At 42.2% G+C, this 23184-nt stretch overlaps 1 long non-coding RNA gene across 1 annotated transcript; it reads right to left on the reverse strand.

Annotated features, from left to right (window-relative positions):
• Window positions 1-13484: 13484 nt before the first annotated feature.
• LOC115573238 (uncharacterized) lies at window positions 13485-16497 on the reverse strand. The gene is made up of 3 exons (XR_003982245.1): window positions 16229-16497; window positions 14100-14241; window positions 13485-13635 (listed from the first exon to the last, which is right to left on the reverse strand). It is a non-coding gene; the product is annotated as an uncharacterized LOC115573238 (long non-coding RNA).
• Between the last annotated feature and the right edge of the window lie 6687 nt (window positions 16498-23184).

Below are 23184 nucleotides of genomic sequence, written 5' to 3' on the forward strand. Positions count from 1 at the left end.
TCATCTTTATTGATTCATCTCTTCCTCTGCATGTCCTCTGCTGAAGGAGACCCAGTAACACTTGACTGCACATTTGAGACAACCACCGCATTTCCCTATTTGTTCTGGTACAAACAAGAAGTAAACAACTTCCCAGAGTACATGCTGAAATGTTTCTCACAAACAGTAGAACATGCTGCTGACTTTGAGAAAGACAGATTTAATGCTACAATCATCAACAACTCAGTTCCTCTGAAGATCCAGAAGCTTCAGCTGTCTGACTCTGCTGTGTACTACTGTGCTCTGCAGCCCACAGTGACAGGAAACACCAAAACTCTGTACAAAAACCTTTGGAGCAAAGACAACACAATACTCCACAACATCCACTAGAGGGAGTCACACACTGTTAAACTGCAGCAGGATGTGATGAGGTCTGTGTTGCCAAGTAGTCCTCTGTGTTTTGGTGGCTTCCCTCACTCATCTCCTTCTTGCACAGTAACTCAGTTTGTGAGGACGGCCTGCTCCAGGCACATTTACACATGTTCCATATTCCATATTCCTTTTCTTAATGATGGATCTAAATGAACTCTGAGGGATGTTCAAGGTTTGGAAATGTTTCTGTTTCCATCCCCTCACTTTTACTTTTCAATAACCTTTTCACAGAGTTGCTTGGAGTGTTCTTTTGTCTTCATGGAGTAACTGTAGCCATGAATACTGATTAACCAGTGACTGGACCTTCAGACACAGGTGTCTTTATACTACATTCACTGCACTCAGGTGTTCTCCATTTCACCAACTGTGAGACTACTAGCACCAATTGGCTGGACTTCTGTCCAATTAGGTCAGTCAATTTAACAAGGTTAATACTAGGTTAATGCAATCACTTATTTGACATTAAGTTTTTGTCAAAAAAGCTAAATTATGTTCACCTAAAAGGGAAAAACATCCAAGGAGCTGAATACTTTTTGTAGGCACTGTATTAAATTGAGCACGCCCCTAATGTGTGTGGTTACCTTAGCTGATGAGTTCAACACATTTTATGCTCACTTTGATCGTCTCAGGAAAAACTGAGGTCTACTCAGCTTTCAGAGCTTCAAACACTGTCAGGATCAGCAGTGTCCTGCTCAGACTGAGTTAAACTGGACCCTCACCAGTTTACATTCAGCGCCAACACATCCACAGAGGAGCTCACATACTAGTAAAATAAAGTGGTGAACACATTCATGCATCAGTAATTATAATCCAGTAATCTGTGTCTGAAATGAAACACTGCATAACGAGTACTCTCTGTTTTGGTACTTTAAATATAGTTTCATATGAAGTGCTTTGTATTAGCAGGGAAAATTGGAATGGAATACTTCTTCCACCTCTGTTAAGTTACAGTGAGTGTTTTTGATTTGCTCAAACAACCAGTTGAGTTTGAGGAGGTCTATTAGCCAGTTAGAGGACAAGAATAGCTGCCGAGCAGTTACCATTAGGGATGCACAATAATATCGACAAGCTATTGGTATCGGCCGATATTGACTTTAAAATTAACTTTAGGATTCAATAAGCCAATAAATAAATAAAATGCTGCTGCCTTGATTGAATCAGATTAAATGCCCGATGGCACGAGGATTTTGTGACGCAGTGCGACATGATACGTCGCTTACATCAACCAGCAGAAGAGCGAGGCAGTGCCGAAGTTTTTAAAGGTGTCGGAAACAGATAGCAAAGTTTGTATTTGCAATGATTGTTCAGTGTCTGTGATGCAAGAAGGAGCCAAGATGCATTCTTTTAACACCACAAACTTAATTGTCCATTTGAAGAACCGTCAATCGGAAGGTTACCCCAAGTTTGTGACAACAAACAAGGACACGGGGAAACAACAGGTAACTGGCCAGAGAAAACTCACCACCTGTCTCCTCTACAGTCTTTGGTTAAAGCCAAGAATTACAACCACGAGGGCAAAAGGCATCACTCAGAAACTGATGGAGTGTGTCGCTCTGGACAACCAGTCCTTTTCATTTGTTGAAGATGTCGGATTCCTCAGATTTTTTAACTACGTTGAGCTAAACGGTCTGCGGTCGGAGGGATCTTGGTGATGTAGCCTTATCTTAGTTGCAGCGGTCATTTACAACAACAATTGGAAGGCCTATATGTGTCATCAGTCTCTCTGCCACTTTCATTGGACTTTATAAGGGAGGCTTTGTTCTCACTTAGGACTGAAGCTGTAGTTTACATGTGCACTTTTGTTTCTATTTGCACTTTACCTCTCTGTTACAGGGTTGTGTGTAGAGTTGTCACGATACCAAAATGAGTAACCACGATACTATACCAGACAAAGTATCACGGTTCCGGGTATTATCGCGATACTGCAGCCTTTTTTTTATTATTATTTATTATTATTTTTATGAACTGCAACGTATTTGTACAAGTTATAAATTCTTATAATGTTGTTTGGTGCATGATAAACATAATACTGGTGAAGCAGGAATTAGACTGAAACAAATGTTTTTATGAATAACATTTATTAAAAAGTTAAAATAAAAAAAAAAGGTATGGTCTTGGCCATGGGTTGCTTCCCTTTTGGGTTGGATGGCTCTCTCTGAAATAAGGAGTGGGAAATACATAACATGAATTAGCCTAATGGTCCTAATGGATTTAGTTCATAACTGGGTCAACAACAGTACATGAACAAAAGCATATAAGCAATAAAAAACAAAAAAAAAGGAGTTAGAATTTATATGGTTTAAATCATATAATCATTCAGTTTCCTTTGAACATCATTTATGTTTAACTAATATAAATAACTGATGAAAGTCATACTACCAAGGACGTGCACGTCGCCCGGATCGGCGTCACCGGGGCCCCACCCTGGAGCCAGGCCCGGGGTTGGGGCTCGCAGGCGAGCGCCTGGTGGCCGGGTCTCTGCCCACGGGACCCGGCCGGGCGCAGCCCGAACGAGCAACGTGGGCCCGCCCTCCCGTGGGCTCACCACTCGCGGGAGGGTTCAGAAGGGGCCGGTGCAGAGGGATATGGGTGGCGGTCGTGGGCGGGGGCCCCAGCGGCCCGATCCCCGGATGGTGACTCTAGCCATGGGGACATGGAATGTCACCTCACTGGGGGGGAAAGAGCCTGAGCTGGTGCGGGAGGTTGAGCGGTACCGACTAGAAATAGTCGGTCTCACCTCCACGCACAGCCTGGGCTCTGGAACCCAACTCCTTGAGAGAGGCTGGACTCTCTTCCACTCTGGAGTTGCCCGCGGCGAGCGGCGGTGAGCTGGTGTAGGCTTGCTTATAGCCCCCCAGCTCAGCCGCCATGTGTTGGAGTTCTCCCCGGTGAACGAGAGGGTCGTTTCCCTGCGCCTTCGGGTCGGGGATAGGGCTCTCACCGTTGTCTCGGCTTATGGGCCGAACAGCGGTGCAGAGTACCCGGCCTTCTTGGAGTCCCTGGGAGGGGTACTGGAGAGTGCTCCAACCGGGGACTCCGTCGTTCTCCTGGGGGACTTCAACGCCCACGTGGGCGATGACAGTGTTACCTGGAGGGGTGTGATTGGGAGGAACGGCCTCCCCGATCTGAACCCGAGTGGTGTTTTGTTACTGGACTTCTGTGCTAGTCACAGTTTGTCCATAACTAACACCATGTTCAAGCATAAGGGTGTCCATATGTGCACGTGGCACCAGGACACCCTAGGCCGGAGATCAATGATCGACTTTGTGGTCGTGTCATCTGACCTCCGGCCGTATGTCTTGGACACTCGGGTGAAGAGAGGGGCTGAGCTGTCAACTGATCACCACCTGGTGGTGAGTTGGATCCGCTGGCGGGGGAGGAAGCTGGACAGACCTGGCAGGCCCAAACGTATCGTGAGGGTCTGCTGGGAACGTTTGGCAGAACCCTCTGCCAGGGAGATCTTTAACTCCCACCTCCGGGAGAGCTTTGACCAGATCCCGAGGGAGGCTGGGGACATAGAGTCCGAATGGACCATGTTCTCCACCTCCATTGTTGACGCGGCTGTCCGGAGCTGTGGCCGTAAGGTCTCCGGTGCCTGTCGCAGCGGCAATCCCCGAACCCGGTGGTGGACCCCGGAAGTAAGGGTTGCCGTCAAGCTGAAGAAGGAGTCCTACCGGGCCTGGCTGGCCCGGGGGACTCCTGAGGCAGCTGACGGGTACCGGCAGGCCAAGCGTGCGGCAGCACGGGCAGTCTCGGAAGCAAAAACTCGGGTCTGGGAAGAGTTCGGGGAGGCCATGGAGAAGGACTACCGGTCGGCCTCGAAGAAATTCTGGCAAACCATCCGGCGCCTCAGGAGGGGGAAACAGTCCTCCACCAACACTGTTTACAGTGGAGGTGGGGAGCTGTTGACCTCGACTGGGGACATCGTCGGGCGGTGGAAGGAATACTTCGAGGATCTCCTCAATCCCACTGACACGCCTTCCATTGAGGAAGCAGAGGCTGGGGACTCAGAGGTTGACCCATCCATCACCCAAGCCGAAGTCACTGAGGTAGTCCGTAAGCTCCTCAGTGGCAAAGCACCGGGGGTGGATGAGATCCGCCCTGAGTACCTCAAGTCTCTGGATGTTGTGGGGCTGTCTTGGCTGACACGTCTCTACAGCATCGCGTGGCAGTCGGGGACAGTGCCTCTGGACTGGCAGACCGGGGTGGTGGTCCCCCTATTTAAAAAGGGGGACCGGAGGGTGTGCTCCAACTATCGGGGGATCACACTCCTCAGCCTCCCCGGGAAAGTCTATTCCAGGGTACTGGAGAGGAGAATTCGGCCGATAGTCGAACCTCGGATCCAGGAGGAACAATGCGGTTTTCGTCCTGGCCGTGGAACACTGGACCAGCTCTATACCCTCCGCAGGGTGCTCGAGGGTTCATGGGAGTTTGCCCAACCAGTCCACATGTGTTTTGTGGACTTGGAGAAGGCATTCGACCGTGTCCCTCGTGGCATACTGTGGGGGGTGCTCCGGGAGTACGGGGTCGGGGGCCCTCTGTTAAGGGCCGTGCGGTCCCTGTACTGCCGGAGCAGGAGCCTGGTTCGCATTGCCGGCAGTAAGTCAGACCTGTTCCCAGTGCATGTTGGACTCCGGCAGGGCTGCCCTTTGTCACCGGTTCTGTTCATTACTTTTATGGACAGAATTTCTAGGCGCAGCCACGGGCCGGAGGGGATCTGGTTCGGGAGCCAATGGATCTCGTCTCTGCTTTTCGCGGATGACGTGGTCTTGTTGGCTCCTTCGAGCCGGGACCTCCAGCATGCCCTGGGGCGGTTTGCAGCCGAGTGTGAAGCGGCTGGGATGAGAATCAGCACCTCCAAATCCGAGGCCATGGTTCTCGACCGGAAAAAGGTGGCCTGCTCCCTCCAGGTGGGAGGAGAGTTCCTGCCTCAAGTGGAGGAGTTTAAGTATCTTGGGGTCTTGTTCACGAGTGAGGGAAGGACGGAGCGTGAGATTGACAGACGGATCGGTGCAGCGGCCGCAGTAATGCGGTCTTTGTATCGGTCTGTCGTGGTGAAGAGAGAGCTGAGCCGAAAGGCGAAGCTCTCGATTTACCAGTCAATCTACGTTCCGACCCTCACCTATGGCCATGAACTCTGGGTCATGACCGAAAGAATAAGATCCCGGATACAAGCGGCCGAAATGAGTTTCCTCTGCAGGGTGGCAGGGCGCTCCCTTAGAGATAGGGTGAAGAGCTCTGTCACCCGGGAGGAGCTCAGAGTAGAGCCGCTGCTCCTCCACATCGAGAGGAGCCAGCTGAGGTGGCTCGGGCATCTGTTTCGGATGCCCCCGGGACGCCTCCCTCGGGAGGTGTTCCTGGCATGTCCCTCCGGGAGGAGACCCCGAGGAAGACCCAGGACACGCTGGTGTGACTATGTCACTCAGCTGGCCTGGGAACGCCTTGGGGTCCTCCCGGAAGAGCTGGAGGCAGTATCCGGGGAGAGGGAAGTCTGGGTGTCCCTGCTCAGGCAGCTGCCCCCGCGACCCGGCCCCGGATAAGCGGAAGAAAATGGATGGATGGATGGATAATATAAATAACCAACTTAGGATAACAAATCCACTGTCTTTTAAAAAAATCCATTTGACAATAATGCTTCTTCTCCAACATGATAAACCATAGAGGACAAAATAACAATAAACAGGAACTGATTCCCTGTGAAAACTATATTTTTATGCATTTTCTAGACGCTTTATACTTTGACATCCTTTAACTCTTCATTCATCAGCCTGTACGCGGAGCATATAGACTAATATTAGCCAATGAGAAAATAAACAGGGCATACTAACCTGGTATTCGACATATAAATTTGGGTGACGACCCTGCAGGTGTTTATGAGGTTGGATGTGTTCCCTCCTTTGGCTCCTATAGCTTGGTGGCAGCGCCTGCACAGCGGACGGCCATCGTCTATTGCTTTACCGGCTGTGCCTTGTTTAAAGCTAAAATAGTTCCAAATGTGACTTTTGGAGTTTGTTTTTTCGAGCAAAATTAGTGGTGCCACTGACGACACCGCCGCGGCAGACTCACCGCTCGGTCCTGGTGCTTCTGCCATGGTGAGTGTGTTGTCTCGTGTTAGTGACTGTGAGCAGTGTGCGCGCCTGGGCGAGACAGAACTTTAGCTTGTTGTTAGTTTTGAAGCGAATTTCTATCGAAGCGGAGCTGTCTTCATGGAGTTCGTTCTTGCCGGCAGAAACACACGAACAGCCAATCAGCTAACAGACGGGCGGACCCAGCGTGCGGAAACAGCCTATCATATCCCCGGACATCACCAGTAACAGGCAAACAGCCAATCATTCAGCAGCTGTGTAGTTCGGTTGCAGTAGTTGCATGTGGGTTTGTTTACAAGGGAGTAGCATGCCATGCAGTGAGAAGCCGGGAGGAGAGTAGAGGCGGCCGCTATGTAGCGGAAACTGGCACCGGTAGTATAGTTATCCACGGTAGTACCATCGTGTAGAATTTCTAGCATAGTAGGAACCGTTAGGATTTGGCACCGCGGGGTAGCATGGATACCGCGGGTATCGTGCAACTCTAGTTGTGTGTCGTTCATACATAACATACGTTTAAGTATTTTTCTCATTTTTAATAAGGAATGAACATTTCAAAATTTTAAGCTTTGTATTTTAAGTCTACATGTCAATTTCACTACAGATGAGACTTGATGATCCCTGCAATAAGGTGTGGAGGAAGAAAGAGTATATATTTATATGCAGCTGGATGTGACTATGACGTCTACCATCTTTGGACTCATAATCTCACAAACACAAAAGGGTGGAACTGATGAGTTTTATGTGTGAAATCATTGCACTACATGACAGTTTGGTACAGAAGACAAATAGGAGGATATAATAATCACTGATTACTTTAACTGACACATGATGTGTTTCTCTGGATGTTGACTGTGTTCATCAGTAATACATCATTGTTGATCAAATATTTAATGACTTTATTTCCAACAGGAACAAAAACATTCATCAGTGGACAGAAGAACTTCTGTCAAACTAAGAGACATTGTGTGATATTGGAATATGAGCAGAATCTAGAACTAAAGTCAGTATTTAGCGACTGTTTAAACTAAGGAAGACCTGCTTGATATTCAGCTCTCTCTGCTGACACTTAAAGAAATCCTGTTGGTAGAGACTGAACAGAAAAGAGTCTTTTTATAAAGAAGCCTCCATTTTCAAAAGAAGTAACTTGGCATGTGTTTCATGTTTGACTCATCAGCAACACAAAAACACTGGTTTGTATCCAACATGAGTGAAACATGATTTATATGATGGTGACTGCAGCATCAGTGTCATTTCAGAGTTGAAGGTAGAGGAAGTGTAACAGAGAGAAGAAAAATACAGATCTAAGAGGAGATGGAGTGAAATGTTATTACTTATCATTAAAAATCATCCCTGGTGATCATTAATCATTATTGACTAATTTAACCCAAAACTCCCTGTGTTAATGTAACATGAAGCATTACATGGTGTGCCCCTTGTGAGGCACAACATATATCTCTGCATGTTACCAGTAACAAGATAAAATTTGTACAGTGATTAAATAAAGTTGTCTCTACTTTAGGAGTATAGAATAAGTCCCTCTTTTCTATGCAAAGCCTGAAAAGATGATCCATCCTTGAAACCATCACAGCTACATTTCTGTAAATCATTCCAGTAATCAAGGAATCAAACACAAACTACAACAAAGAAAACTTCCCAGCTCCAGCTGTTACAAACTGTTGCCTTCAGTCTGTTAACCAGGAGGAAGAAGAAGAGGTGAAAATACAGATCTAAGAAGAGACGGAGAGATTCAGGGAGGAGCTGAGCTGTTACTGAACTAACGAAGAGAGAGGAACTTCCATATTCAGCAGAGTTCAATACACAAACCAGAAGCATTACCTTTATTCAACATGCTGTCACTGGACTATTATGGGCTGACTCTGATGTTTCTCACTATTATAACAGGTATGTTACATCATGCTTTTATTCTGTCAAGTTAAATTCTAATCTTTTCTGAAGGCAGTTCATTTCTTTTGAGTTTTTTAAAAAAAACACAATATAAAACATATTTCTCTTCCTTTAGGTGTCAGCTGTGAAGAACTCAGTCCAGTCAAGAATGAAGAGTCCAGTTTAGAAGACAGCACTGTTACTCTGTCCTACACATACTCCAAACAAGCTACTGGTGGTGATTATTTCTTCTGGTATCAACAATATCCAGGAAAACCACCAGAGTTCCTAATCTCTCATTCTGGAACAGGGCAATTATTATCGGGTTCAGTCTCTAGACTGTCTGTCAAAGTGAGTGATGATAAAACCAGAATGCATCTGCAGATCTCCTCTGCTGCAGTAACAGACTCTGCTGTGTACTACTGTGCTGTGAAGCCCACAGTGACAGGAAACACCAAAACTCTGTACAAAAACCTTTGGAGCAAAGACAACACAATACTCCACAACATCCACTAGAGGGAGTCACACACCATGAACCCATTACAGTCTGAGCCAGTGTCACTGGACTGATGACAAATACAACAAAACATCAACCAATAAAGATTCCACACAGAGCTGCTGTGACAACAGACAGAAATGGATTGGTTGAGTTGAAGTGAATAAATAATGTGAAGAGCTGATTGGCCCCGCCTATTTAGCCTCAACTCAACCAATGACATCATTCCTTCCTCATTGTGCTGCAGTGGAAGAACACTGCTCATCTGCTGTCTGTCTGGCTTTAATAAATCCAAAGACATGTTGCTTTACTTCTTTTTACTCTTCTGTCACTTTACAGGTGAGTTTTGGAACACAACAGGAATTTAAGTGTTGTTGAACCTGCTGCATTAACCACATATACACAACGTGGATTTCATCACTTTTCTCATGTCTTTGCTCTGACAGAGTCAATGCTCCTCATGTTTTCATCAGATTGACAAAATGGATGTTCATTGAATGATATTGTTTGTATGTGACTGTGAAGGAGCACAGAGTAACACTGTACACTTGATATTTTCCACTGTCTTCTCCTCTCAGCCTCATGAACAATGTTAGTCTAATGGCTTCATTTTCTACACTTTTTCCAGGACTAATAGCTGGAGACAGCATCTCTCCTGAAAAAGATGAAGTAAGTGGAACCGAAGGACAATCTGTCAAACTCACATGTCAATTTGAGACAAGTTACGACAATATTGACCTGAACTGGTACAGACATCATTCTGACCTTCAGGCTCCTCAGTTTATACTCTGGAAAGGAGCAAGATCACGGACTGGTCAGGAGTATATTCCTAACAATCGATATGAATCTCAAACAACACAAACATCAACTTCACTGACCATCAGAGAGCTAACCCTGGCAGACACGGCTCTCTACTACTGTGCTCTAGAAGAAGCACAGTGATACAAAGTGTAGAAGAGGCTGTACAAAAACCTGAACACAGATATCTGACTACTCTTCAAAGAGGAGGGAAGTGGTATTCAAACCACAGCTTCATATCAGATGGATTCTGCTAATTCCTGTTTTATCACAGTCACTGTGGTTACAGCTGCTGATGAAACATTGTGGGAGGATTCACATGAGCAGCAAATCCACATCAATGACAAACCAACTGGATGAAGTTTCAAACTCAACACACCATGAAAACAAAGACAATAAAAGTGATTTAATAAATCAGATTCGTACCCTAGCTTTGTTATTAGACTTGTTATTTGACACATTTCCCTTTAAAGCTGTTTAAGTCATGTTCACACAGGACTTGCATTTCCTGGGGACCTCCAGTAATTTTAAAAACTTACAGAGGACATCTGGTCTTAATCCTGTTGGAATCCATCAACAATCCATGTCCATAATTTGTTGAGGAAAAATTCCATCTATATTACCGACTCTATATTTCACAAACACATATTTTCAATATTAGTCCCCTATTAGTATGCATATCAGTAATTGGAGGTGGTACTATTCAAACAACTGTTTTCTGCTTGATCATGGCTCATAAAGTGTTTAAAAGCACACTGTAATATTGTAATATTTGTACTTATGTCATAGGCTACTTAAGGAATTTCTTTTTTTTCTGTGGTTATAATGCTCTCACACAGCCATCAGGAACTCTAATATTGTAAAGAAATAATATTTTTATTATTTGTTTCAAGAGAGAAGTTATCTACGTCAGAGTCCTGCATGGCAAATAATGTACTGTGTCGGACACAGATGCGGATCGGGTCGGACGCCTGGAGACATGGGTCGGGTTTTACAATTGCCATTTTCAATGCGTCACTTATCATCAGTCATTATTAGTGACACAAATAATACGCATTTATATTTCATATGAGCTTGCGCCATTCCAGAACTCCCATTCCCCACGCTGGCTTACTTTCACTTTTAAAAATTGTGTCCGTCCAATTTTCCTTCGGGCATCAGTATCACTTTATAGCGGGTCGGCTCGGGTACGGAATGTAATTTGTGCTACTGTCAGAAAACGGGTCAGATACGGTGACCCATGCAGGACTCTGCTCTAAGTGACCATTTTAATCCTCTAGCTAATTATCAAGCTAAATATCCAACATGCTAATTAACGTAAGACTACGGTGGAAGACAACGGTAAAATATTTCCTTTCTCTAACACTGGATTTATTTATGCCTGAATTTTTAAGGTGTGGCAGCTTTTATTTTGCCGTGGCGGTGCGCCACAGTCAATTACATGTAGGGGAAACCCTGTGTAACATTTGATCTATTTATTTCAAAGTTGAAGGTAGAGGAAATGTAACAGAGAGGAGAGAGAATACAGATCTAAGAGGAGACGGAGAGATTCAGGGAGGAGCTGAGCTGTTACTGAACTATAGAAGAGAGAGGAACTTCCATATTCAGCAGAGTTCAATACACAAACCAGAAACATTACCTTTATTCAACATGCTGTCACTGGACTATTATGGGCTGTCTCTGATGTTTCTCACTATCATAACAGGTATGTTACATTATGCTGTTTTGAGGTTTGATTCTAACATTTTATAAATGTGAGTAACTTCTTCATCGTTCATTAACATAATATAAAACAGATTTCTCTTCCTTTAGGTGTCAGCTGTGAAGAACTCAGTCCGGAGAAGAATGAAGAGTCCAGTTTAGAAGACAGCACTGTTACTCTGTCCTACACATACTTCAAAGCTGCCACTTATACTGATTATTTCTTCTGGTATCGGCAATATACAGGAAAACCACCAGAGTTCCTCATCTCTCACTCAGGAACAGGAGGAATATTAAATAATCCAAACTCCAGACTGTCTTTCAACGTGAGTGATGATAAAACCAGAATGCATCTGCAGATCTCCTCTGCTGCAGTGACAGACTCTGCTGTGTACTACTGTGCTGTGAAGCCCACAGTGACAGGAAACACCAAAACTCTGTACAAAAACCTGACAAGATTGAAGCGCTTCAGCTCCTCCATTTATAGATCAACAGCGCCCTCAAGTGGACATGATTAGCTCTAACAGTTTGAAGATTCTGTCTTTCTATCATGCCATTTTAAATGTTCTTTTTGTATTCCACAGCTTTGTACATCTTTTCGGGCAGATTTATCAGATGTTAAATAAAAACAACACTTCTTCTACCTGCCAGTTCTTCCCCCTGCTTGAAATTACATAGTTTTCTATTCAGCAATCAATGTGCTGTAAATACCATATCAGGATGTGAGAGGAGGAAAGGAGAATCCCTTTAAGGTGTGAGGGTCAGAAAGCCATATGAGGGGCAATTCTCTCTACCTGAGGTTTTACAGGAAGGTAGAAAAGATGACATTTACTGTCCTAATAAAACATCAGGGGTCACTATTTTGGGAAAAGATGATTGATGTCTGTTGTAAAAGCAGGAAACTCATTTCTGTTTTGTACTTTGAGAATATTAGAATGAAACTGCTCTCGGATCAGTCCTTCTTCATCTCTGCCTTCCAAGCCCCTCCCACAGAGGACCCTGCCATGCATGAGCAGGCTTGTAACCATGGTAACAGAGGAAGCCAGAAAACCAAGATGGCGCATTAAAAATAACAATAACAACAAAAGCACCGATTGTTCTATTTCTGATCAATACAAATAAATTACAATGACGAGTGCCTCCTGCAAAGTCACTGCAGATATCCAGAGAAACAAACATGATTCATGTAGACGAGTTACCAGGTGATCATTCAGGTGATCATCATCACCTGCTGCCTTTCTGAAGCAGGAGGAATGTTATTTCTCTGAACCAGTTTAACCACTTAAGAGCTACCGTACACAAACTAACGTTATTATAACTGCCCACTCACGTAAAGACACCGTTGCTAACCAGCAGCCATAAAGACAGAGTTAAACACCGGAGTTAGCATACAAGCTATCAAGCTAGGTTTACTCACAAACTACATAGCTCGGCTGCAACATTGTACAGCGAAATGGCTTTTGCGAGTATTACTGTAACCGCCGCCATCTTAGCCTTGTGGCTAAAACATAGAATGAAACATATCAAGCAGGTGTCCTTACCTGTCCAGCAGAAAAGTGCTAACTCTGCGTCGTTCTTGAGTCCTTACAGATCCCGCAGCTCCTCCACCTCTCAAATGACTCCAATGTTTATCCTTGTTTTCTCTCTGGCTCGGTCCAAATGTTTTTCTTTTTACACTGCTTTTCTTCATCAGTCTTCTTATTTCTTCTCTTTGACGTGGCCAATGGTGGGGTATTCCTCTGCTCTGTTGTTGTTGTCCATTCTCCACCATTTTTGCAGCATCTGACCAGGTGAGAGCAGACACTGCACCTGTGTGGGGGGAGGGGCACTGCCCAGTATGTGCTGCTCATCACAGCCACTGGGTGGAGCCACAGACAGCTGACCTGTATCTTATTCTACTGTCAGATCATAATGATAATTTTAGCAAACATAACATAAAAATAGTTACAGACTACAACTTTAAGTCAGTAACATTTCGCTAATGACAGAGATCTTCTGTCCATGCAGCATGTATTAAAGAGATCTGATTCATCACACTGAGTCTAAAATTCTTCAGAGAATTCGCAAATCTCTACCTCACAAAGAAGAAACTCACCCCACACCATATCCAGAACGTCATTTATCAGCTTTACTGATCCGGCCTGATGCATGAAATACATGATTTAAAGTGAAATAACAGGGTTCAAATGTTGGTGAGTGATGGTCTCTCATCCAGCCACGTGACTATTGTTCCACTCTTCTTCTTTTACTTCCTGTCCCCTGGGAAGATCAAGAAATTGTTGCAACATAAAAAGACTTCACAAATGACTGTTGGCTATTCCAGCAAACTCAATACCTGACAATCCAAAGAACTTTGTCAAGTTGATGCACAAATAGTAGACACATATTACATGGATTTGCAAAATTCCCCACAATAATCAAAGTATACTAGATGAACATCCTAGAAAATTCTCAAACTTGTAACTCCTCATGGTCTACTGCTCAAACACAGGCAAATAAACTGCTAAATAAAAGTGAAATGCAGTCGCCTGATTAGGTTAAACCAAACATGACGTCTAATGTGAAGTTCTCTGAAATTAAACTGTGTATCAGTGAAGTTAAGCTTTTCTGTTGGCTTTAGCTTTGGTCACTTTAGTTACAATGTGCTGCGTGGCTTTAATAAATATTATTGTGTGCAGTAACTTGTAGTTAATTATTTGTATTTAATTTTAATATCTAATTACAGTTGGTGTGTTTGGGATGGAGTCACTACACAGATCAGTGGATCTTGAGTGGTGGATGCATCTCTGATTGCACTGGCAGGTCATATGCGGCCAGCTCCAGCCATTTTGGTGTCCTCGGCAAGATCAGGATTTGTTGCCTGACCTGCAACCAACAAGCAGTAGATCCATAGTGCATAAAGTCTGTGTCATTCCACATCATGTAAAATAAGCGCTGTAAATACATTTTATTTGACTAATTTTGAAATTACGATCTCAACAGCCGCCGCAGCTCGTCACCTGCCAAAAACATCCCGCTTTGAACAGTGAACAAAAGACATCTACGTCTTTACTTTTTATTAACAATTACAATCCTGCAATATGGCTCCACCGCAGGGGCTGTCGTCTTGGTAGGCATTTAAAAAAAAAAAAATCCGAGCTGAGCGCCTCTGCCTGGCTCCGCCTCTTCCGCTACATAGACAAGATGGCGGCCATTGAGTGTGTAAAGTGTACATCGTTGCATACTCGTTTTTGCCGTTATGAGGGCACCATCCGGGTCTTTTAGGTACACTTCTTTTCGCCGCGATCGATATCGGAACACCCTAAGTACTCAAACTAAGCATAGTAAGTACAGGAAGTATGGATAACGGAACATGGCATATGCTTCAGAGAGCGGTGTAGATGGTAGATTAGCAGCTAACATAGCTTCATTGTCTAGCATTATTATCTAGTTTTGCTCTATTTCAATTCAGCTAGCTAGTACACATGAAACATAAGACAGGGCTGTTTTTAATTATATAAAAAACAACGTACCTCTATGTTGGGATTTCTTGTTCTCCTCTTTACTTCGTTTTCTAAATTGCGCAGCTGAAGGCTCGGACCTTTTTATTACCTTTCTTTCTTTTTTTCAAGGCAAAACATGAGGGAAGGGCGCCAACGGGCGCCACAAATTATTCGGTGGCGCCCGTCCAGCATGTGGCACCCTGCATATGTGGTCTACACAAAGACGTTGTATTAACACATTTGATTATTTATATAAAATGTCATAAATATGGAACCATATAGGATGTGTTCTGCGAGCAAAGCTTCCGGGACATGCAGTTTTATATGTTCATGTAAAATAAGACATTGTGCTTACTGCTGTAAAACACGCATGTTCTTAAAGCGTTGATTACTCCGCAATAACAATAACACGGGTCAAGTTCACTGGCTGAAAAAATAAAGATTATACTTAACATATTGATGTCCAAATGTCTGCTGAAGTCCAACAGGTTAATTTATGGATTATCAGTCAGGACGCTGCTGGTTGGAGTCTCGTCCATATCATTATATGTATTTTTATTTAAATAGAAATTATATTAATTAATTATTTCAATACAAACTCTATATACAACTCATTTCTCATTTTTGGTTTGCACTATCTGGACAATCTTTTAATACCCTTATTTATTATTTATAAATAACAACACGCTGCCACACTGGTTATAATTAAATGTTCATATTGTACAATATTATGTTTACAAGTATATACAAGTCTATACTATTCTTACCTTTAATTTTACTGTTTATTTTTTACTTTTTTTATTGTTTATTGTAATATTGCTGTCCTTTGGCTGCTGTGACAAAGACATTTCACCATTTGCAGGACAATAAAGGAATTCTGATTCTGATTCTGATATCATTTATAATGTGCAGTTATTGTCATCTTGGAGCCCGACTGACAGAAACTACATTCAAATGTCTCAATTCAATTACAGTGTTGCGAAGTACTACCTCTAAATGTGAACTTTCAATTAAGGTCCTTCAAAACTTTTTAAAAACAACTTCAACTTCTTTTCAATGATGACGATAGACATTTTTTTAGCGTTTTTTTCAACAGATACAATACGTATTGCCTTGGTTTAACGAACAGCAGTTGGCCTTCTTGAATGTCATTATTTGGTTTTTATTTTGTATTTGTTGTAATTAGTGCTAATATTTCCCTGGGAGTGAAAACCACTTCATTGACAGCAACAAACTACTGAGTTAAAAACATTAAGATAGTTTGAGGTGCACTTTACAGGAGACTTGTCACAGTAAAACACAAGCCCTAAAGACCAGCAACAGTCATATTATATATTTTAGTTTTTACAAGAAAACTGTATTTGTCTTACCTTACAGCTGTGCTCAGTGAAGAAGCAGCTCAACGTTAGCTAGCATCCCGTTAGCCAGGCTGGGTTATAATATTGGTAACAGCTGTCATCACAGGCATACATACATTTAGTGTTAGCTAGGTTAGCCGAGCTTAGCTAGCTGAGGCAAAACAACCGCGAACTCCCTCCAGAAGAAAATGGCTGAAAGGTGACCGAACAACGTCTCCTCACATTAACCCTGTGAGTGCCGACAAATGACCAGAGTCCCGAAAGTGTTCACTTTCAGTCATGTCCCGTCTTCCCGGCCCTCCTCCTCTTCCTCCTCCTCCTCCTCTTCCTCCTCCTCCTCCTCTTTCTCCTCTTCCTCTTCCTCCTCCTCCTCCTCTTCTTCCCCCGGGCACATTCACAGCTCCACGCGCCTCTGAAAGTTTAAACTGCGGCCAGGTGAGGTTGTTTTTTTTTTTTTAAGCTTTATTGTACACCTTCAACCACACTGGTTAAAGGTGTACAAATAAAGGATACAAATAATACAAATTTTATTTGTAAAGGATACAAATAAAACCAATTAAACTGTTGAAACTGTTCCAATAGATTTATACAAAGTAAAATAATATAGAATAAATACAAAGGAAAAGATTTGTAAAAATCCACTGATTAAATACAAAGATCATCTTCAGTATTAATCAATGTTGAATACATTCAACTCTGTTAATTTGTACAATTGTGCACATTTCAGCAGATCTTTGTAAGGTTTTTTTTTTTTTCATCTATAATCCAGTCTCATCATAAAGAAATATTTAACACGTGTGTGCTTTACATTAGTGTGTCTTTGTGTATGTGATATTTTACCATTATGATAACTTGTCAGCATGTTAAATAAAATAGACCAAAGAGAAGCAGTGTGATGGTATAATATTCTTTTTCTTTTGTTCTTCCACTTTTATATTTTTATCATTAATCTAATAATAATGGTGATGATAAACTGTCTGTCTGCAGCATTTTTCCCAATAAGGTGTTTTACAGAAAAACAGCAGATTGATTCTTATCATTACTGTTTAATAAATAAAAGAAGTGACCAAGTATCAATAAGAATCTGATTATAAGTAAGATCTAAGACGTCCAGGGGGTGAGGGGAGTGACAGTCAAAATAAAGGAGGGAAAAGAAACAGGAGGTAATAGTTCATCTAGAAAATTGTTTATTTACAAAGAAAATGACACTAATCAACAAAAAGCTCCAAAAGAACCTGTGCACTGTGTCGCTCAGTCACTCCTGTGCACCACAGCTGCCCGGCCCAGCGGCACCAGCAGAACTTTGTATCACCCGGCCTGAGTGGCAGGTAGGATCAGGTGTGGAGGAGGGTGAGAACAAGGTGACACCACACAAACACTACACAACACTACACAACTCTAGGGCTGTGACATCTCCCCTGCAGTCTGTATGTCGTGTCAGAACTGAGACTAAACTAGAGGATTTCCTTTGAACAAAACCGAGATGCAAATTGCTGTTCAGTCTCTGTTTCATCAGCTGAGTGAACTTCTGCATCCTCTGCATCCAAAAAGGACCAAACACAAAGAGCCTTCCCTCATTACACCACAGGTTTTACCATCTTTATTCAGTACTGGGCTGATGTAACAGCTCCTGAGTCTTGTCACAAGGCGGCGCTGGTGTCACACCAAAGACTCAAACCGGCAGCCTGCAGAGCACCACCTACAGGACACCTGGAGGACCGGACTGGTTCTGGTTTCTATGATACCTGATTTATCTTCACAGTAAAAAAGGTCGAAGAAAACAGGTGAAGCAAAAAACACCAACCAAGCAAGGTGAGTAACGGCTCCACGTCCAGAACCTCAGGCTCAGAGTGGACCAGCACCACCTGACAGACGGCCTCAACTGTTCAACAGCAAGATAAAACAATTCTTAACAATGTTACAAAGTGACTTACAAAAGAAAATAAAACCAGACACGACTGAGAATAAGACAAAAGAAGAAGTAAAAACAATACAATCAAACATAATTCATCATGAAGTAATTAGAGAAATGTAACATCTAGTTTTATGACACAAGTTAACTGTCACATTTAAGTTTTTCTGTCATGCTGAGTCAGCGTGAATAAATGAAATATACAGATGTGTGATTTATTACATGAGACAGAACAACCAGTTTGAAATGTATCACTTTTATGAATAATAATGAACACGTATTCAAACTTGTTTATGTAGAAGTTAACTTTATATGTGATAACTGATGTAACACAGGAGGTTGATGTGTAAGTTCTCATGTGTAAGACTCACCATGATAAAAGAACTTCAAAGTAATTTAAGTACTCAAAGTCAATGTTTTAGGTGAATCATTTATTTGAGTAGACAATGATGGAGCAGTGAGGTCACTGGCGGCCGAGCAGCCAGTGGCCGTCAGCGGGAAGTTCATCAGGTTAAACAAAATAAGTTGTGGATATTTTAAAAAACAAAATGGATGCAAACGACAGTCGCCTGGTTCCAGTCTCCTCTACTGTAGGTAAAAAAGAGTGCTCAACATGAAACAAATGTGAAGCAAGTTGTGTTTCTGTATAACATAAATAAAATCAGTTATTAACAAACAAACTGTTCACTGACGACAGCTTGACGATGTGTTCCTGAGTCTCAGTTAAACAACCATGTGTTCAGCTGAGTGGTGAACCTCGACTCGTCCTCGCTGTTGAACAACAGATCGAGCTGAGGATGTTTCTTTAAGACCCGTCATGATGCTATCACCTGTCAGGAGCCTGTTTACCTGTCAAATGATCCAAACAGGTGATTTTAGAGCATTAAAACCTTTCAGTCTTTAGTTGTGCCTGTCTCAACTTGAAACATGATGTTGTCATCAAATTCAGAGTATTCAATTAAGTTTATGAGGTAAAACATTGAATGTATTGTCTTTATTATAATAAATACACTTTACTTACGGTGCACCTTTAAAAACAGAGTTTATAAAGCAGGAAAATATCACAGCTGAAACACTCGAGCCAAACAGGAAGGCCCAGTCTGAGGAGGAGTTCAAACACAAAGTGTCAAATCAAATAATCACAAGTAAGAGGAATAAACGCAGTGAAACAGGGAAAATCACAAAATGTAATGCAGACAAAGAGCCTGAATTAAACAATCATCAGTAAAGGACGAGAAGAAGACAACATCACATCAGAGACGGATCAATAGATCAGGAGCAGAGAGAGACACATGAATTTAAAAAGGGCGACTTCACGAGTCGGGCCCAAAAGCAACCAAAATTCTAGCAAAACGCCTCAGGGCTCAACAAATGAAACATACAATACACAAAATTAGAGATCCTGTAACCAATAGAATAATTTATGAGCCAGATGAAATCCATAGAACCTTCCAAAATTACTATGAAACTTTATACTCGCAGCCTAAGATTGTAGAAGAAGAAAACATCATACAATATTTGTCATTATTAGACCTCCCTTCCATAGGAAAATTTCAAAATGATGATTTGACTGCTCCCATCACAAGGAAAGAGCTGGACATGGCTATCAGTAAACTGAAAGCAAATAAATGTCCTGGAAGTGATGGCTTCCCGAATGAATGGTATAAGATTTTTAAAAGAAGACCTTGCTCCTGTTATGTTAGATTCATTTTATTGGATTCTATCAAAAGCTGTGGCACCACCATCATGGAAAGAGGCAGTGAAATCAGTCATTCCAAAAGAAGGGAGGAATAAAGAAAATTGTGAATCATATCGTCCAATCTCTATATCGAATGTAGATTACAAGCCGTTTACATCTATTCTTACTAAAAGAATTGAGCATCTCCTGCCCGACTTAATTAATCAGGATCAGACAGGGTTTATAAAAGGACGGCAAACTCAAGACAATATTAGACGAACGTTGCACATTATAGAACATATAAATAAAAAACATTTAAGTGCAGTTCTGGCCAGTTTAGACGCGGAAAAGGCCTTTGACAGGGTCTGTTGGCCCTTTCTGTACAGAGTGCTGGAAAGGCTGGGCTTCAATGGTCAGTTTGTCAGGTGCATACAGGCTCTTTACAGAGACCCAACTGCTAGACTAAAGATCAATGGCCATCTGACAGGCAGTTTTAAGCTATACAGAGGCACACGCCAGGGATGCTGTCTTAGCCCTGCACTTTTTGCGTTATTCATAGAGCCCCTAGCACAGAGTATAAGACAAAATAAAGAGTTGAGAGGAATCAGCATAGCAAATGAAGACCACCTAATAGGACTCTTTGCGGACGACATTATTATCTATCTTCAAAATCCTAATTTAACACTCCCTAAACTCATGGCTACTTTAGACGAGTATGGCCAAATGTCAGGTTATAAATTGAACATAACTAAGACACAAATACTCCCTTTTAATTACACACCAAGTAAAGATATTAGGCTGAAATATAAAGTGAAATGGGAAGCAAAAACAATAAAATACTTGGGAGTGTTAATTTGTCAGAAACTTGATAAAATATATGAAATAAACTACAAAATAATAAATGATAAGATACAGCGAGATATTAAAAAGTGGTCCACACTTGGGTTGGACTTTAGTTCAAGGATTGAGGCAGTGAAAATGAACGTTCTGCCAAGGCTAATGTACCTTTTCTTATCATTACCTGTCAGAATCCCAGATTAACAGTTTTCAATGTGGGACAAGCAGCTATTAAGGTTTATCTGGGCTGGAGCAAGACCAAGGGTAAGATTTAAAACACTTCAAATTGACAGGGACCATGGGGGCCTTGCAATTCCAAATCTAAGGGAATACTATTACGCTGCCCAGATGAGGTACTTCATCTACTGGTGCTCTCCGGAGTACCAAGCTAGGTGGAAACACATTGAATTAAATATGGACAATTATCAACCTCAAACCAGGCTAGGTGGGAAAGAACACGCAGACCACAAGGGAGAAAATCTAATCCTGGAAGATGCATTTAAAAATTGGTATGAGATCGTTAGAAAATATAAACTAGAAGGAGACAGTAAACTTCTAATCTGGCCTTCTCAAACATCTCAGTTTAGGCCAGGAGAGATTGACACAACATTTGCAAGGTGGAGAGAAAAGGGGATTACAGCGATGTGTACACTCTTGCAGGGGAAAACTTACAAAACTTTTGAGAAACTCAAAAGAGAATTTGAATTAGATAATGGTGACCTGTTTAGATATTTACAGCTAAGGCATTTCTATGATTCAGAAATCAAAAGAGGAGTCTCAGCAGAAGGAAACGAAGTGATTGAGTTGTTTACTCGTGCATATAAATGTACACCTGTAAAGACTGTCTCCAAATTGTATAGAGGTCTACAAAAACGAAATGGAAGGAACTCATTATATGTAAAATGTAAATGGGAGCTAGAACTGAATATCAAGCTGTCAGAGAGTGATTGGCATTCTATGTGTAAAATTCAACAAACTTCCACCAGCTCTAAAAGATGGAGGGAGTTTGGATGGAAGAATTTAATTTGCTTCTTCATTACACCACACATCAAAAATAAACAATTAGGTGAACAGCAGCAATGCTGGAGAAAATGTGGGCAGATGAGTGCCAATCACGCGCATGTTTTTTGGTCATATATAAAATTGCAGGGGTTCTGGGACAATGTAGTTCAGATTCTGGAAGAGATCTTTTCCAACAGGATACCCAGAGACCCCCGGATACTGTACTTGGGCTTGATTCCAGAAGGTATTATTCAAAAGAAAGACTTGTATCTTTTCAAACTACTGACCTTGGCATGTAAAAAGGCCATAACAAGAAACTGGCTGAAAAGTGACCCCCCAAGTCTGGGACAGTGGCTGGATATTGTTGAGGAGATTTACTCGATGGAAAGACTGACTTACTGTCTCAGAATGAAAGCAGGGACCCTGGATCAACAGTGGCATAAATGGACTGTGTATATGAAAAAAGATGGGTCAAACACTCATCAGACCTAATGGACAGTGATAAAATGAGCAACAAGAGTGGGGTGGCCCCCCCCCCCACTTCCTTTTTTTTTTTTTTTTTTTTACTTTAGTGTTCTTTTTCCCAGGTTGGAGTCTACATTACTGTGCACTTGATTCTGTTTGTGGAAAAAAGAGGAAAAATGCAAAATAAATAAAAAAAAAAATTTTAAAAAAAGGGCGACTTCACATTAAGGCTTGTCTGTCGCAGAGGGTTTACAGAAGTTGATTCTGTGAGTCTTTTCTCGTCAGGTAAGTCGTTTCAAAGTTGAGGGGCCCTGACAGCAAAGGTAGATCAGATCTGATCCTCGACTTCAGGACGAGAGGAGGTTCATCAGGCTCACGTGGGGTCAGTGTTTCTATTAATAAAGACGAGCTTTAAAGGTGAACAGCAAAATCTTTATATCAATTCTAAAGCAGACAGGGAGCACCATGATGTTGTCAGTGAAAACCAGGACTGTTCTCACGTAATGTCACCACTGTGTTGTTGTTCATGATTTTGAGTTTCCAAAAGGACAAAAAGAACTTTTCTACATGACCTAACAGAGTTGTGTGTAGCAGTTCATGTAAAAAGCCACAGGATGGTGCTGGTGTCACATCTAAAACCAAAAGGAAAGTGTTAAACACGCCTCCTACAGGACACCTGAGGTGTAACACCGATCCAACACCAGCAGAGCAGAACCACTGCAGCAGCACCTCCTCTCAGCTGGACTCCACAGACTCTGTCCAGACATCTGTAATAAAAGTGAGAGATCATATCAGAGGATTATTAACTGAACAGCTTCAAAACAGTCAGAAACTATTAACCTGACTGAACGTTTCTTATCCACATGAGGGAATCTGGATCACAGACAGAAGGCAATAATAGATACATGAATAAATAATAATAACAATACATTCAATACATTAAACATGTAGAGAAGACAGCAAGAAGAGATATTGAATGAATAAATTGATTAAGATCATCTCCCCTGAAACGTAAACTTGTTTTCATCAGACTTTATTAAGAATCAGATGTTTATTACACTCATTTTTCCAGCC

Source organism: Sparus aurata, chromosome 21 (genome assembly GCF_900880675.1).
Source record: "Sparus aurata chromosome 21, fSpaAur1.1, whole genome shotgun sequence".
In the NCBI taxonomy this organism is placed as follows: Eukaryota; Metazoa; Chordata; class Actinopteri; order Spariformes; family Sparidae; genus Sparus; species Sparus aurata.